Consider the following 16,395-nt stretch of genomic DNA (forward strand, 5'->3'; position numbering starts at 1 on the left):
TTATTGTCCCTTCGGTTAATCATGTTTATACTTTTGTAGAATAGATTTAGATATATAATATAGTTATTTTCCAAACGATTAATTTTGAAATATCGTTTCATCGAAACGGTGAATGTGTAATTTTATTTGCACGTGACATTTAAGACATTTAATATAAATTGTTCTTTCTTTTTATATAAATTACTGGCTTCGTTACAAGTGGCTATTTAAACGATTATATAGACAATTATTTGAACGAAAACGACATCCTTGCGTGACGTTTTCGGTGCAATAGATCGACACATGGTCTCAGGTATTTTTCTAGAAAGAACCGCCATTTTGTATTGGAACTTCTACCTTATGTAACGTAAAAAGATTCCAACGTGAAAATTTTCTATTCTGGCATAAAAATATTCTACCGTGAAAATTTTGTAATCAAATTCTACCATGAGAGAATTTTACTGTAACAAAATTCCACAATAAGTGAATTTTATCGTAATAAAATTCCACCATAAGAGAATTTTATCCTAACAAAATTCCACCATAAGAGAATTTTATCGTAACAAAATTCCACCATAACAGAATTTGATTGTAACAAAATTCCACCATAAGAGAATTCCACCTAAAAAAAAAATTCCACTACAAAAGACACAAAGCGTAAAAGCAGCCATTTAACCTCTCCGTATAATACAAGTGGCAATATTATTACACCGGGTGAACGCGTTTATAACATCCACTTCCGTAAACATTCTCTTAATCGGCTCGATTCCATTCAATGGTACAAATCACTCTTATCGAAACCGTGATCTCTTCCTCGACTAATAAGTAGCGCGGCCTAAGGCGTCGCCGCGGGCGTTCCCTACGATGCCTACACCCTGTATGCAACCGAGTGGGACACTTCAATTAAGAATTTCCAATTAACAACGCCACGTCGAACTCGCAATTAGTCCGCAACCCGTGGACGTCGATGGGGACCAGACGACGATGTAAATTAGCACGTTTGCGGAACGCCATCGCATGGCAACGCCGTGGTACGCCACGGGGACACCCCATGTGCGTGGTGCGTGTACCACGAACGGTGGAAAAATGAAAGAAAGAAAAAAAAAGAAGAAGGAAGGCATAAAAAAAAAAAAAAAAATTGGATTAATCATCGACGAGTCGCGAGCGTTGGACGCGACACACGCGAGCCCCCCGTACACGCATCCGAGGAAAAAATGGGGGGTTTCGTTGCATCGGGCGTAACTGGATCCGATGTCCCCTCCCCCAACCTCTGATCCTTGTCGTCGTCCTTTTCACCGCGCGGTAAGAATTCGTCCATCAGCAGCAGGTTAATTTAATTCGTATTCAATGCTAATGGAAGGTGAAGTGCTCGTGATTCTTCGTACGCGTCGACCTACCTACGCGATTCGTCCGTCACGAGTCCAGTTGACGGAAGAGGACTCGTGTCTTCCTCTTTCCAGATTCCAGACGAGCAACGGCGACCTCTTCCCTTGGACGATTCCGAGATATTTACGTCGACTGCCACTCTACGACCGTCCGGTCGAGGGGAAATTTTTCTTTTCGTCGACAGAGATGATCTTTACGATCTGTGGAATATATGGTTCCAGCAAGTAAACTGAACGAAGGGGGACTGTAGAGGTACTTGGAGGGAGAAGTATTAATGTCGTTGGTTTCCGTTACAGGTGTTATGGGGGTAGATTTCTTTTTGTTTTGTTTTTTGATGGACAAAGATTATTCGTACAGGCTGTAAAATTCAATAGTAAGAAACAATATATAGGGACTATGATTTTGAAGGTGAATTTCAACGATGTCTTTCTTCTAACCACTGGTGGGCGCACTAGTTATGCATTTTGATGTTGCACAGGTGTTCGTAAGTAGATCTTTTTTTGCGAATAAAGATGCTGCGAAATGTGACTGCAATAAGAAAAATGAATGGAAGAATGGACCTGGAGAAGAAAGTCTCTATCTCGTCATGGACATCCATCGATGTTCTTTTTATCAATGGAACTATGTAGTGTGATGTATATGTGTTTCGAAAGTAGATCTTTTCTCCTATCGGCAAAATTAATCTTGCAAAATACAATTGCAGTGAGTAAATTTGTAACGAAATTTTAAACGACGATCCAGTAGACAATTTTCTGAACTTCGTTTTCGTCGATTGTCTCTATCGATAAAGATGCTTAAGCGACGATATTCGATATTATCCGATCTCGGTGTAGGTTCGTTGTTCAAAAGATAAGTAGCTTTCTCCGTCGTGAAATCGATATGTACTACTCTGGTTTCGTTAGCCTTTATTTGCCACTCGAATCAACGACAGCTGCGCTTAACCTAGGTGCTCCTGGAGGCGTTTCGATGCTACTGTGGGGGTTTCAATTGTCTGTCATTATAGCTGCGTCATCGACGAAGCTCGCTATCGACCTGCCAGATATAGTTGACGTATCGAAAGTCTAATCTATTCAAAATAAAGAAAGCCCTAGAACTTTGGGGTATACCAGATTTGGTTTTACCAAACCTGGAGTCTGTATTACTTGAAAGTATCTTTCCAGGTTTCTATCAGAAGGTAAAGTTGCCTCGGGATTAGATTCTTAAATTTATATAAAATTCTAAAGTACGAATCTTTTTAGAAAGTTACTACTAGAAGATAGTCATCTCTAGATAAGTTCTTGAGTTTGCATAAAATTCCAAAGTACGGCATTAAATTCCCGTCCAGCCCCGTTTCGCTCCGCTCCGCCTCGTCTAGCCCCGTCCTGCCCGCTCCGCTCCGCCCGCCCCGCTCCGCTCCGCCCGCCCCGCTTCGCTCCGCCCCGCCCCGCTCCGCCCCGATTCGCTTTGCCCCGCCCCGTCTAGCCCGCTCCGTACCGCCCCGCTCCGCCCCGCTCCGCCCCGCTCCGCCCCGCTCCGCCCCGCTCCGCCCCGCTCCGCCCCGCTCCGCCCCGCTCCGCCCCGCTCCGCCCCGCTCCGCCCCGCTCCGCCCCGCTCCGCCCCGCTCCGCCCCGCTCCGCCCCGCTCCGCCCCGCTCCGCCCCGCTCCGCCCCGATCCGCCCCGCTCCGCCCCGCTCCGCCCCGCTCCGCCCCGCTCCGCCCCGCTCCGCCCAGATTCGCTCCGCCCCGCCTTGTCTAGCCCGCTTCGCACCGCCCAACCCCGCTCCGGACCGCCCCGCACCGCCCCACCCCGTCCAGCCCCGCCCAGCCCGCTCCGCCCCGCTTCTCTCCGCTCCACCCCGCTCCGCCCCGCTCTATCCAGAAAATTTCTACCAAAAGACAGAATCATCTCTGGTTAAGTTCTTAAGTTTGCATAAAATCCTAAAGTACAAATCTTTCCAGAAGATTTCTATCAAAAGACAAAATTATCTCAAGATTGCATTCTTAACTTTATATAAAATCCCAAAGTACGAATTTTTCCAGAAGGATACAACCAGAAGACAAAGTTGTCTCAGAACTAAATTCTTAAGTTCGCATAGAATCCCAAAGTACGAATCTTTCCACAATGTTTCCCTCACAAGTCAAAGATTGTCCCAAAGTTAAAGTCTCGAGTTGGCACGGAATCTCCACGTAGTAGACCCGCTGAGAAGTTTCACTCGCTTCGAGGGACTCTGCCGAGTTGTTTCCTCTGTTTCAACGTCCCTGCTATTTGATTTATAATCCCGTGAGCTCGTGAGGCGGTCCAGCGGTCCACTCGTGGAAAATGAAGGAAACTTGTCGAACGTCCGCGTGACGATCTCCGACAAATTTCTACCAGGAGCAGCGGAGTTATTGCGGGGCGGAACGGTTTTGTCCTGGGCAACGAAGGGACCGACGTTTATACACGGTCGGCGCTAATTAAAAGGATCCAACGATGGGCCCTGAGCGTGAGATAAGATCAGCGTTGACGCGACGGAAAGGAAACTCCGTCGGTTCCGCTGGCCTTCTCGACGCCAGGTGAGATATTTTGCACCGACCGCGTTCCGTTTGGGGGATTCGTTCAGGGTTGTCACCATCTCGAGTGGTCTATTAGCTACGGTCGGTGAGGGCTTCGAGTTATCGGAGTTGGGACAGATTCGAGCGGACGATATAAATAATTTGGCAGATCTAATTGGCGAAACACTGGTTGCTCAATTCGTCGTGCCGATGTAACGATACCCGGGTACAGAACTCGGGGACGAATTATTCCGATACGAACGAAAAATTAACGAATATACCGATCTTACAACTATATGTTATATAATTAGGAAATTTAACCAAAAAATCGCTGAAATTGCAAATCAATGTTCGTAGTTGAATATTTACACATTTATTTGCAATGTTAGCAATTATTCGAAATAACTTCATGGTAGAACAAAATTACAAGCAGCAAACAAAATTACTCGCAATACTTGGGAGTTAGAGTTCCTAACCTTACATTTTCGTGTCTTCTTTTCTTTTCTTGTAGACATATTTTTGATCTTCCTTTTGGATCATTATTTACACATTTATTTACAATGTTAGCAATTCATTCTATGTATTTGAAGTCACTTTAAACGTTACAAGAAGAAAATATAATTACTCGAAATAATTAGGTTTTCTAACCTTACATTCTCGTGTCTTCTTTTCTTCTTGTAGACATATTTTTGCTTTTCTTTTTGAATCATTATCTATACTACGTTCATCGAAGAGTGTTCAAACGAAACAAAGTCGAAACGTTTAAAATATATTTATATTCAAACCGAGGTTTCCTTAATCGAATTTATACTTGCTAAACAATTTATCGTTAATACTCGAGACTTTCGAGTCCATTAGGTTATTCAAAAAGTAATTTCGTATGGAGAATATATAATCAAACAAAATGTTTCTGCACTCTAAAAAAATCGTGTTTTATTTTTACAAAAAAAAAAAAAAACAAAATGTTACCTAATATTACCTAGGTTATATTTATACCGTACTCCATCTCCTGTTTCTCGTCCCGCCCCTGAATTCATTCTACCTACATTCTCTACCTCAATCCTCCGTTACTTCATTAAACAACTTTCAACGTTCGATCCCGAGTTAAATTTGTATCAAAACGAGAATAATCCCGATTACGATAAGAAACCTACAATCCGCGTATTAGACGAAAGCCCGTGGCATTAGTAAGGATCTCGCAGGCTCGTGTATGAGAATAGTAAAAAAGAAAAGAAGAAAAAAAAAAAAAAGAAAAAAAAGAATTAGACTTTCAAATACGTCCCTGTTCGCCGTGGACCACCTTCGTACGCTCGCATAATCGTGCGCCGCAAAAAGCGAGCAGAAAACCGCGGGGCTCGCGGCGGATGACGAATGTCCCGATGACCCGGCCGCTGCCGAAAATTAGCATAATTCCCGTGTTAACATTTAACCCGGTCGACCCCGAAATTTCGAAATTGGACGAGTGCTCTCGTGCGTGGGAATCCGCCACGGACATTCTACACGATGAAAAATATACCTTTGCGCCCAGATAATATCGCGAATTTATGCGAACCGCTTCCTTTCCCTCAGGACCAGTTTACGGTCTCTCTCTTGGCTCGTAGGAACGTCAGTTTCACCTGTTCGTGGCTTTTCACTTCTTTCGTCGCGTTTTTAGATGCCTCTCGTGAACCTGGCTCGCTTGGACCCCTTTCGTTCTATTCATTTTGACAAAGTTTTGCAAGAATTCAACGAAAACGTCGACGAATCATCTCGTCGGAAGATTACCATGAAGATTGCCACAAGATTACCACTGAATTGTATTTTGTTTTCATCGAGCGATTATTACAATGCTATTGCATCTTGCGAAATGAATATTGAAATGGTACACTTTTTTCTTTTTACTAGGTAAATTTTATTTTACGCAGTAAAGTGATCGTTACACTATCTTTGGCAGAAATTGTTAAGAATATCGAGAAGGAAACGTATCGAAATTTATTTGGATTTGCAAAGTATCAAATTCAACTTTAAATGGATGAAAGGAATCTTCATCATCTTCGATTTAGAAAATTCAGAGTAACATTACAAATTGTAACGTTACGTCAAATTTTGCGTTCATGATTGTAATTTCTCAAAGTAAAAGAAGAGTGAACTTCTTTGAAAAAAAAAAACAAATAATAATTGTTTTCCGTGTACAAAGTCTTCCTTGTCCACAGTCCTCGATCACCTAACGCACGACCGTGAATTTCGCGCGTAGTTTCGAGATTATTTGAAAAGAAATCGTTCAAAATTTTTCCGCACCTTTCACGAAACACTACACACGCCTTTTTCTTTCAGACACCCGTTCAATTACCGACAAAGCGCCAACGCCTCGACCCCTAACAGCCAGCAAAGACATCCCAGAAAAAGGCTCGAAGTATTTCATAATTTACAGGTCGGCTCAAGCGTAGCGTTCGGTTGGAGATCGGGGGGAGGTGGGCGTGGTCAACATTATGTACCGTGATTCGAAAGAATATACAGGGTGTCTTGAACCTAAGATGGCCAACGATACAGCGTACGTTTTCCTAATAAAAAATTATTAACGACCCACGAGAAAGAAAAGAAAAAAAAAAAAAGAAGAGAAAACCTGGAGAGAAACGAGAAGAAAGACATCGTGGAGAAAATTTCTCTTCCAGGGCGTTTCACCTCGAAATCGTCTCGTAAATATTTTTCACGGTCGTTGAGAACCGAGGTGATAGCTTTCACGTGGTATCCTAGAGCCGCGACACCCCGTATAGTTATTGTCTAGAACCTCCGAGGAAAGATGATTAAGAATATAATTCTGGATACCGGAGGGGGTGGGGTGTTCAGGTCGGGGACTCGGGGGCGTGGCCGACATTATTGTACGCGCGATTTTCAACGTAAATTCCAAGACCCGGCGTTCACTAATCCACGAAATTATATTTCAGCTACGATACCGCTGCCAGCAACCCGGCCCGTGACAAAGCTCGTCTCGTATTTTTGCCGATTAACCCTCTTTCGTACGGTTGATGCTAAGTTATGAATTTCCGGCGAACGCTGCGCAACGAACGACAACACGCCCGGTCTCCCACACCGCGAGTGGGCGTGGTGTACATCTTTCGTAGATTTCTCTATTCCCAGCGTTAAGAAACCGATTCAGTCTCCGCCCGTGATTAGCGATCGGCTTTAAGGAACGCGTAGGCCGCGAACGCGTGGCCTGGAGATGGAGTCCAGTTATTTCTTCTTTTCTTTTCTTTTTTTTTTTTTTTCACTTCGGTCGCGTCGTCGAACGAACTTGTCGCACCTTTCGATGCGTTCGACGCCATTTTACGCGTTTCGCGTTGGCCACTGTTTTTTCTCAACTTTCTGTATCATTACCGATACGGTGTCGTTAATACCGGCCATAATTGTTACTCTTCTGAAGTGTTAAATCACTCTCATTGAGGTTAAATTCGCGGCGAGGTTGAATCGCTCGCATTGAGATTGAATTAACGTTTAATTAACGCTTCATGATTAATTCATGAACGATATTACTCACATTAAGAGGGGATTTACGCTTTAAGGTCAAAGTAACGTTTTAAGATCGATCACTCGGTTTAAGGTTAAATTAACGCGTTAAGATTGAATCGCTCGTTTTATGATTAATTTAACGCTGTTGGTATAAATCACTCGCGAGGGTACTGATTATCTCTAACTCCTACCGTTTTACTGTACGCTCGATGCCTTTGAAAATGTTCGGAATGTATGGAACTCGGGTTATTAATTTTATGATAGACGGGGAGAAGATAATACAGAAGTTATATTATGCGTTATTGCAATTGATTTAATTATGGAAGAATAATATATATAAAAAAAAAAGACTCGAGGAATGTACCAAGGTTAAGTTCCATAATACTTCTATTGGATTTAAAGTGACAGATGTGGGTGAAGTATGTATTGGGTTGTTCGTAATGTCATTTCGTTTTCCAAAATGAAGAATATATAATTTAATAAAATGTTTACACACTCTAAAAAAAAATCACGTTTCATTTTTACCATAAAAAACGAAATGACTTTCCGAACAACCTGATACGTAATAATAGTATGTCGCTATGAAAGTATTGCAATGCAGTAAAGAAAACAGAGACGCAAGTGTTATAAATAATACTTAAAAATTTTCGAAGGAAAAAAAAATTGTATGCACTGGACTCTTCTATAGTGTTTTCATAGTCGATGGAAGTATGTCGAGCGAACAGAACGTTGCAACCGAGCTTAACCTTTTGTAAAAAACGATGCATGGATTTCTTAGAAACCACACATTAGGTGTACGCGAAAAAATAGGTCGCTCGTGATTTATCGATCCCTTTACAATATGGATAAATCGGGTTGCTTCTAGTCCATTCTTTCCAAAAGAATAGGGATAGAGAAATATAAATAGGGATTTAGAAGGAAACGCGGATCGGATGGATTTTGAACGCCATAGGGTTTTTGAAGAGGGTTTCGCGAAACGAAACCATGAGAGTGATTCATGAAAGTTATATGAAATTAGACATGGCTTCTATGCGGATAGGTGTGTTTTTTATCGACTGTGTTGATCGAAAGAAGACTGGGAATTTTCAAAACAGCCGAAGATGGATGCTTTCGGTTCGAACAATGTTAGAGAAATATTTAATAACGAACGAAATGATTACAAAGATGAGCATCGAAGGTATGTCGATTTAATTTAACTAATCTTCCAGAAACAATGAAAATTCATTTCATAAGCAATTTTTGCGAGCCACAGTGCTTTCAATCTTAACAATTATCGGGAAAATTATCTTAACTAATAATCGAGAAAAATTCTTTTAAACACGTCATACATAATGGTAAGTAAAATCAACGGTTCAATTAAAGAATTATTTCAAATATAAATAATTTTTTTTTACACGATTGGAAAAATATTTTCATATCAATATATTAATATTTGTAACGGTAAACTTCTTTTATCTAATTTCAACTGCAATAATTAAAATAATAAATATACATGTATAAAAATCCTCGTAACAAAAATAAACTTCTACGCTTTAAATCGTCTACCTCCATTCCCAAAAATACTCCAGAAAATCCCAAATAAACTCAAAAGAAAAAAAAAAAAAATTAAAAGCAAGAGATCAACCCATTCCAGACAATCGAGGAAATGAACGCACGTAGGTAGCGAATAAAGGAGTCCCCCCTCGGTAAGGAAAAGCAACACGCGGGGAAAAAAATGTCGCGAAACACGTAGAAGCGAAAGGTCACCGAGAGAAAGACGGAAAGTGGCACAAGGGGACCGGGCAGAAAGGAAGACAGGAAAGTCCTTCGAATGGTAAAAAGGCGCAGCAAGTGCGTACAGCTCTCCCCTCTCCACTCCCCCACACGCGGATGGGCGTTTCTCCGTACGGTCGTGGTGGGGGTGGGTGGGTGGCCGGCGAGAGTGGGGGAGAGAGCAGCGATTCAATTTATGCCCCGACAATGCGGCTTTGTCTCGCCAAATTATCATACATGAACCTACATGCATAATCCCCGTAGCGGCGCATTATCATATCATAGACGCGCATTAAAGTACCGGTTCCCCTCCGGGTCCCCTCCCCTCCCCACGGTCCCCTCGCCCCGCCGCGCCGCGCGCCCGGTATTAACGCGAGAGGCGCCTGTGTTTATGCGACCGGGCAGGAACATCGCTTTCGCGGCGAGGCGCATCGCTCCGGCCGATTAAACGCCTCGAGACGGGACGATTTCGCGGACCGTCTGGCTCGCTGTCTGCTCGCGGCCATTCCCGTCGGTGACTCCGAATCGGGGCTATCATTGAGAGAGAGATTTAGGTGAGTCTGATTCATAATAGGCAGCCGGTTGGGTTCACGGTACGCTCCACGGTTCGTTTGGACGTTAGGCCCGCCGCGTTAGGTTGATTTATCGGGTCATTTCGTAAGTATCCTCGGTACCACGGAGACTCCGTAAGACAACGTCGATTACCGGCTCGACTCGGTACTGTATCTATGGTCGAACGTGTCGTCAACACACGTCCACTCGCCATCTCTCACTCGTGATATCAATTCTGCGAGTTTGAGGGTGTACCTACGAGAAGCCTCGAGGGATGTAAGAATGTTTCGAGAGTGACGAATTGCGCGGAGTTGAAAAATTCTTTTAACGCTAGGAATTATCGATGATGGATGTAGCGAAGTTTAATGGGGAAATTAATTTACGAGTATTATTGGTTGTCCATTTTGATAAGTGGCCGTGAATATTGTAGGCGAGGGTGACGTTAATAATTGAGCAATTTTGAAAGGAAGTTTGAAATATGTTAAATTGACCACTTTGGTAGGTATAGTGTTAAGATTGCCTTGTGTGATGTAATGATGTAACGGAAGGTTTGGGATGATTCTCTCGTGGAGGATTGTTTAAATGGTGATGATCGTTTCGGGGTATTCTACGAGTAAACTCGAGTGAAGTTAGGAGAAACTTGTGTGAAGAATTTGTTAGAAGGAAATGTAATGACATAATGGGGGTTTGGAATATTTTATGATAACTCCAAAAAACATATTGCCTACATATAGGCAAAATGTTCCAAAATTACGTTTTTAACAAAATCTACAATTTTTCTGAGATTGTCTAATATAATATTGACAATCTTATTATAATTTGAAAAGGACTAACGAACCCTAGTGTCACCCTGTGTATCTACTCATTGTTTACATCCTACAAAATAATTAACAATATAACTCTGTATACCATAAATATTTAAAAATTCAATTTCTATCTGATGCTCGTTAATATTCACAACTTTTCACGACCTAAAGTCATATTTTACCGTACCTCCACCCGTGAAATGTAATTCCTTTCGACCATTGGATACAAACACCAATCGCGATTTCACTTTCCATCTCCGCCACGCTCGATTTTCAACACAGCAGATGTTATTTTTCACCTCGCGCCTCTCCAACCTTCGCGATTTCCAAATCCCGTATTAACCCATTTCTGCCATTCTTTTAATTACGCTATTCTTCGCGTCTCATTCGCGGAAAAGGAGAAGGGAACGAACGAACGCGAGCGTAGGTGATCATTTATCATCCGTGGAAACGTTGCCACATACGCTGGAACGCAGAAAACATAATGTTAACAAGTTGCACTTTAATCTCGCGTTGCGTGGAACGCAACGCGGCTCGAGCGTCCCCTTCGCAACGCATTAACTTCTCGTCACTGTGAACAAAACGCGCACGACAGGCCCCGAGGTAAATTTCTATTAAAGAACAGCACCGGGTCAAGATAATTACGAGCGTCGGCGGCGTGCAAACAAGATAAGTTACAAGCCTGCCGGTCGATCTCGATCGATCAATCATACCCCATCGTGAAATGCCGCGGAAAGTATGCGGTCATTAATTCTACATCCGGGTGAGGGGTGTAGAGAGGCTCGTGAAACGTAAGGGAGGTCGAGCGAAGGGAGATCGTCGCGTTAAGTAACAAAATAACGTTCAACGAATACGAGAACCGTGTAACGAGATTCGATTTCAAGTTTTTGAAAATATCCACGCGCATAATTTTAACGTATAGATAGAAAAGTATGCGAGTATTGTGCAAAATATGAAATTATAATGGGGGTACTGTCATCTCTGTCTTGAGTAGAGGTATTTTTTAAGGTAAGTAGTTTTCCAGAGCAAAATTTTATTTTTGACAAAAATGAGCATTGAGTCAATAATTATGGAACGAAAAGAAAGTAAATATTATGTAAAATATGAAATTATGAAAAGAAAGTAAATATTATGTAAAATATGAAATTTAAATACGAAACCTCTATAAGGTACTGTTATTCGTCTTGAATAGAGCTCTCGGTAAAGATTTTATGGTCAATTTAATTCATCGATTATCGAAATTGTTAATCTATACGAGGAAATAAACTTTTCTTGTTCCATTCAGTTTCAGGTGTAATTTACTTTCTATACTTCTATACTTGCAAACTAATCACTCTTCCACTGTAACGTACAATGTAGGTATATTAGATGTACTGAGGAGTTCACAGCTTGGAAAAATAAATAAATAAAAATAAGAAAGAGAATATAAGAATTTGAACTCGGGAGGGTATTTTTTAAAAATCGAGCAAATTCTAGTATTTATTAATCCGTCGATAGTACGAAAGAAAAAGACTTGTCCGTCACAGAAACGACGATTTTTCATTGAATGATAAATTATTTCTAAAATAAATGATATCTTGATTGTCAAATTTGCAACGCTCGGACACCGTGTGCTCGACATCGTTAAATGTCCCACTAGCCACGTGGCGGTGAGAAATATGCCTACAGTTAGAAGTGTACGGAAAAGAATTTTATGCCCGCCATTTCGTATGATAGTAAACCAGAAATTTCGACGTTTACAGGGGAATAAACCGTAAACCGTACAGTGAAAAGTTCAGCCAGATAATACGGATAGTTTTCACGTAATAAAATCGCGAACGTAATATTGATAGAAACGCCTCTCTGGTGATTTCAATGCGCGGTAATAGTGCCACTGGCGGATTTAAAGTGTTAATAAATAACGCAGCACGCGCGCGAGGTTGGTATCTCGATTCAACGACTCACCCCAATTAAAATTAAACGCACGTCGTTATTTATCCATCGGATCATTAAAAACACTTTCTCCGCGTTGTGATATAGGAAACGCGAAGGGAGCAGTGAAATATTGACAGCTCGAGCCATTGTTCCGCGATGCAACGCGATCTCTAACGTGATTTCCGAATTCTGATACGTTCGTCGTGCTTTCGGATGTTAATCGGGCAGAGATTTCACTTTAAATTGTACGCAGAGTTACGATTCACTGAAAAAATTTCTCAAGAGGAAATAATATTTGTATATTGTAATAATAAAGTAATATTACTTTGCCGATAATCTGTTGCGCGTCAATGTTCGTCGCGTTGAACACAGAGGCGAATAAAGATATTGTTGTGTATTACAAAATGGCGAAAAGTGTTCAAATACATCGGTAATGTATCACGAGATCTTTGCACTGTGCACAGAGGCGAATGAAGCTATTCTAATATTTGATAAAGTTGCGAAAATTGTTCGAATACGTCGATAATGTATCGTGAGATTTTCACACTGGGCACGGTGGCAGATAAAGCTATTCTTATATTTTTCAAAGTCGCGAAAAATGTTAAAATACGCCGTTAGTATATCGTGGGGAATGGTCTATGGGGGAAATAAGTAAATCGTACGATAAAACACGGGTACCACGTACTCCATGGTGCGCCGTGCCACAACTTTACTTGTTTCCCTTTTCTTGGCTACAACAGTCGCTAACAACAGACTACACAGTTCCGTTCCAGCCAGCCACTTACGTCTCGTAATGTTCCAAGTTAATAGTCAGATCAGTCGCAATAAATTCGCATTAACTCCTCTCCCCCCCCCCCCCCCCCCTCGCATTATCCACGCGCTCCTCCCTTCGATGATAAAGCTAAGTTATTAGCGAGAACACGCTCGCGCCTCCGATGGTAACGTTGATTCATGGCGGTTCATTTCGTAAAAACGGCTCGCAAACGCAACGGGCAGTAAACTCGCGGCTAATCCGTCGATCCGCCTGCCAAGTTGTCACCGTTTGACAACGATTCTATGGGAATTGCGAATTAAAAGTTGAGACAAAGTTTCTCCGCTTGCGAGGAGAGGCGAGGGCTGAATTTTCTCAATAATTTCGTTGCACGAAAGAGTATCACGAATTCGAAAAGGTACGATTGTTTACTGTTATATTAAACATACTTAAATATTTAAAGAAGTTGTTAGTTTCTTTTCGTTTCTCTTTCAATAGAAATTCTAAATTATACTTAGTATAATAGAGTATACAGAACTTCTTAGTATAATAAAAATAAAAAACTAAATTATACTCTAAAGAATCCTCATAGAATCTGCCCAACACCAGAATCTAAAAATCCTAACAACCAAAACATATTCCAATAATGAATCTTCATTTTCAAAAGTTTCCAATAGATCCCTTTCTCTGCATATTTTCACACAAAAAATCATTACCAATTTTCCAAGAGACTTATCAATGCCCTATAACGAACCTCGACACGAAAAATATATTTTCCAATGGAAAAATATTAAACAAAATTAACACAAAGAAGAAAAGTTCTAAATTAATCTAGTCACAAACATAAGTAAATCAAACTCTAAAAAATCCCCATAGAATCTGCCCAACACCAGAATCTAAAAGCTCCCAGTCCCCCCTACTTGGTCACCGAAAACAATTCCCACCGAACAAAACATTAAATATCCCTTCTCTCGGCTAACAGCGTATTAACATACTCGCGAACCATCCGATCGTCCAACCGGTGATGATCGTTAACTCTTGGTGCCCCCACCCCTCGTCCACCTTCTCCTCCCCTCTTCGTCGTTCCCCTCCAGCGATCGGACGGAGAACGACGCGACACCGAAGATAAACTCATCGGTACGTCGACCGAATATACGTAAATTATCGCGTATCCGCGGAAACGCGGCGGCGTGCAATTTCCATTATGCAAATGGTGAACACTGGCGAAACGACGGGCGCGAGGTTAAGCCGATCTTCGACGATGATCAACATCGTGGGTGGCCGGCGGCGGAGGATCCTACCGGTAGCCGAAGAGTCGATGCTACCGAGCGAGCGTCTTCTCTCCTCAGTCTCTCACCTCCGTTCCCTCCGACCCGTGCCCAGCTACCTACCGTCTGACAGACGAACGAACATAACAGACGGACGAACAGACAACCCGGCCGGCCTACGTGCGTGTAATTATCCTGTCAATGCGTCGGATTTTCAAGCCTCTTGTCGTCCTCGCGCGATACGCCCCGGCTTCGATTGAGAAATCTCCACCGGGTGTCGACGACGAATCGCTTCTGGAGACGGACGAGAGTGAAACTTTCGTGAAATTTTTGCGCAGCACGCGATCACGGGACCCGTGCACGTATATATGTATATACACGTGTGTATATATATATATATGCAAATCGTCGCTCGATTTTGATCCTCGCCACCATCTCCGGATACGGTGATCGCCTCTTGCGCAATTAATTCCGGCGACGGTGTGGGTCGAGGATCTGGTTTCTTTTCGACGAGGTTTCCTGTTACCAGGCGACGACATTTTGCAAAATTGAACACCGTACGATCGTTCGAGACTCGGTTACGTACGGTGTTGATCCTTTGAATGAAAATTTCATTCAAGCGACGTGATACCAGCGACGATATCGTGGGAGTTCTCGCGTCAAACTGCGCGCGACTCGATGAATTACCGTGTTTGCCGAGAACGCGTAATCGTTCGCGATGGAGTACGCGATAAGTGTTCGCGCGACGACGCGAAGAACCATCTTGGATTCTTTTTAGCCGCGAAGAGGGCAGAGCAATTACATTGCGCAATTAAGACTGCGTGAGGGGACCGAGAAGAAGAAGAAGAAGAGGAAGAAGAGGAAGAAGGAGAAGAAGTAACGTTGCGCACTGATTTTAATGGGGCTTCGTGGGCAGACGACAAAAAGAGCGAGATCCATTAATCGCGAATAGATTACGGTTTTTGTTACGATCGAATCGATGCTTTGGTAACGAACGAGAGAGAAAGGATCGATTAGGAGCCAACGTGATTTTCCCTCGATTGGTTACGAATTTCTCGTTCAGACGAGATCATTGACTTTTATCTTTCGTCACGTCATCGCGACTGTTTTTGTTCATGGATAACGGATGATCATGGAATTATTGCAGAATTAGTTCGAAGTGGTTTGAAGAACTACTTTCCTGCCGTGGAAAGTTGTAGCTTAGATGGGATTAATATTAATTTTTGTTAGGTGCAAATCAATTCTGATTAGTTGGCAAAGGATAATGTTTCTTTAGTTTTTAATTGTGCACAGGTTGGGGCATTGTTAAACGAAGTAACGAACTCGATCTTTTCTAATCTTTTCGAAGACTGATTCTTTTCGAACAGTGTCAGGTTATGGACCTCGTTACTCGTTCGTCCATGATCGGAAGACTACCTCGGGGATCTCTTTAAACCTGTTATTTATAGGAATAGTATATAAATAGGGTGGTCTTGTCAGATTTGGGTCTAGCGTAGCACCTGTCAAATCCACAGTGCTTCTACGTAAGCGACCTAGCTAAGACAACCCCTCAGATAGGCTCTGTAGACCTAGATGGTATAATCGCTCGGTCTAATCCCTCGTTCGTTCGTTCCTCCACGATCGAACCACTACCTTATGGATCTTATGAAACTTGTTGACCTATACGTGCTAAGTTTCATTAAAATCGGTGCGTAACCTCGTGTGGTCCCCGTATCAAAGCTGGGATCTAGCGTAACACCTGTCAAATCGTTCTTACGTAATCAACCTAACCCAGACACCTCCCCAGGTAGGTTAGAGACCTAGATATTCTAATCGCTCGTTCTAATCCCGGTCAGACCACTAGATCAGAGATCTTATGAAACTTGTCGACCTATACGCGCGAAGTTTCATCAAAATCGACACGTAACATCGCGTGATTTCCTTATCAGACTTATGTAGGTCTAGCGTAACACATGTCAAATCCGCGGTGCTCGCACATAACCGATTTAAC

The 16,395-nt window shown here is 42.4% G+C and overlaps 1 protein-coding gene and 1 long non-coding RNA gene across 4 annotated transcripts in view; one reads left to right on the forward strand and one right to left on the reverse strand.

The window, feature by feature from the left end:
- The window catches only part of LOC143145737 (uncharacterized), a 100,269-nt gene extending 93,941 nt beyond the window's left edge, over positions 1 to 6,328 (forward strand). The window contains exon 2 of the long non-coding RNA XR_012991758.1: positions 6,190 to 6,328. This is a non-coding gene — a long non-coding RNA (uncharacterized LOC143145737). The remainder of the gene's footprint in view (positions 1 to 6,189) is intronic.
- Positions 1 to 16,395, reverse strand: part of LOC143145736 (protein Wnt-7b) — a 174,194-nt gene that overhangs the window by 97,155 nt on the left and 60,644 nt on the right. The window lies entirely within an intron of this gene.

Source organism: Ptiloglossa arizonensis, chromosome 4 (genome assembly GCF_051014685.1).
Source record: "Ptiloglossa arizonensis isolate GNS036 chromosome 4, iyPtiAriz1_principal, whole genome shotgun sequence".
NCBI lineage: Eukaryota > Metazoa > Arthropoda > Insecta > Hymenoptera > Colletidae > Ptiloglossa > Ptiloglossa arizonensis.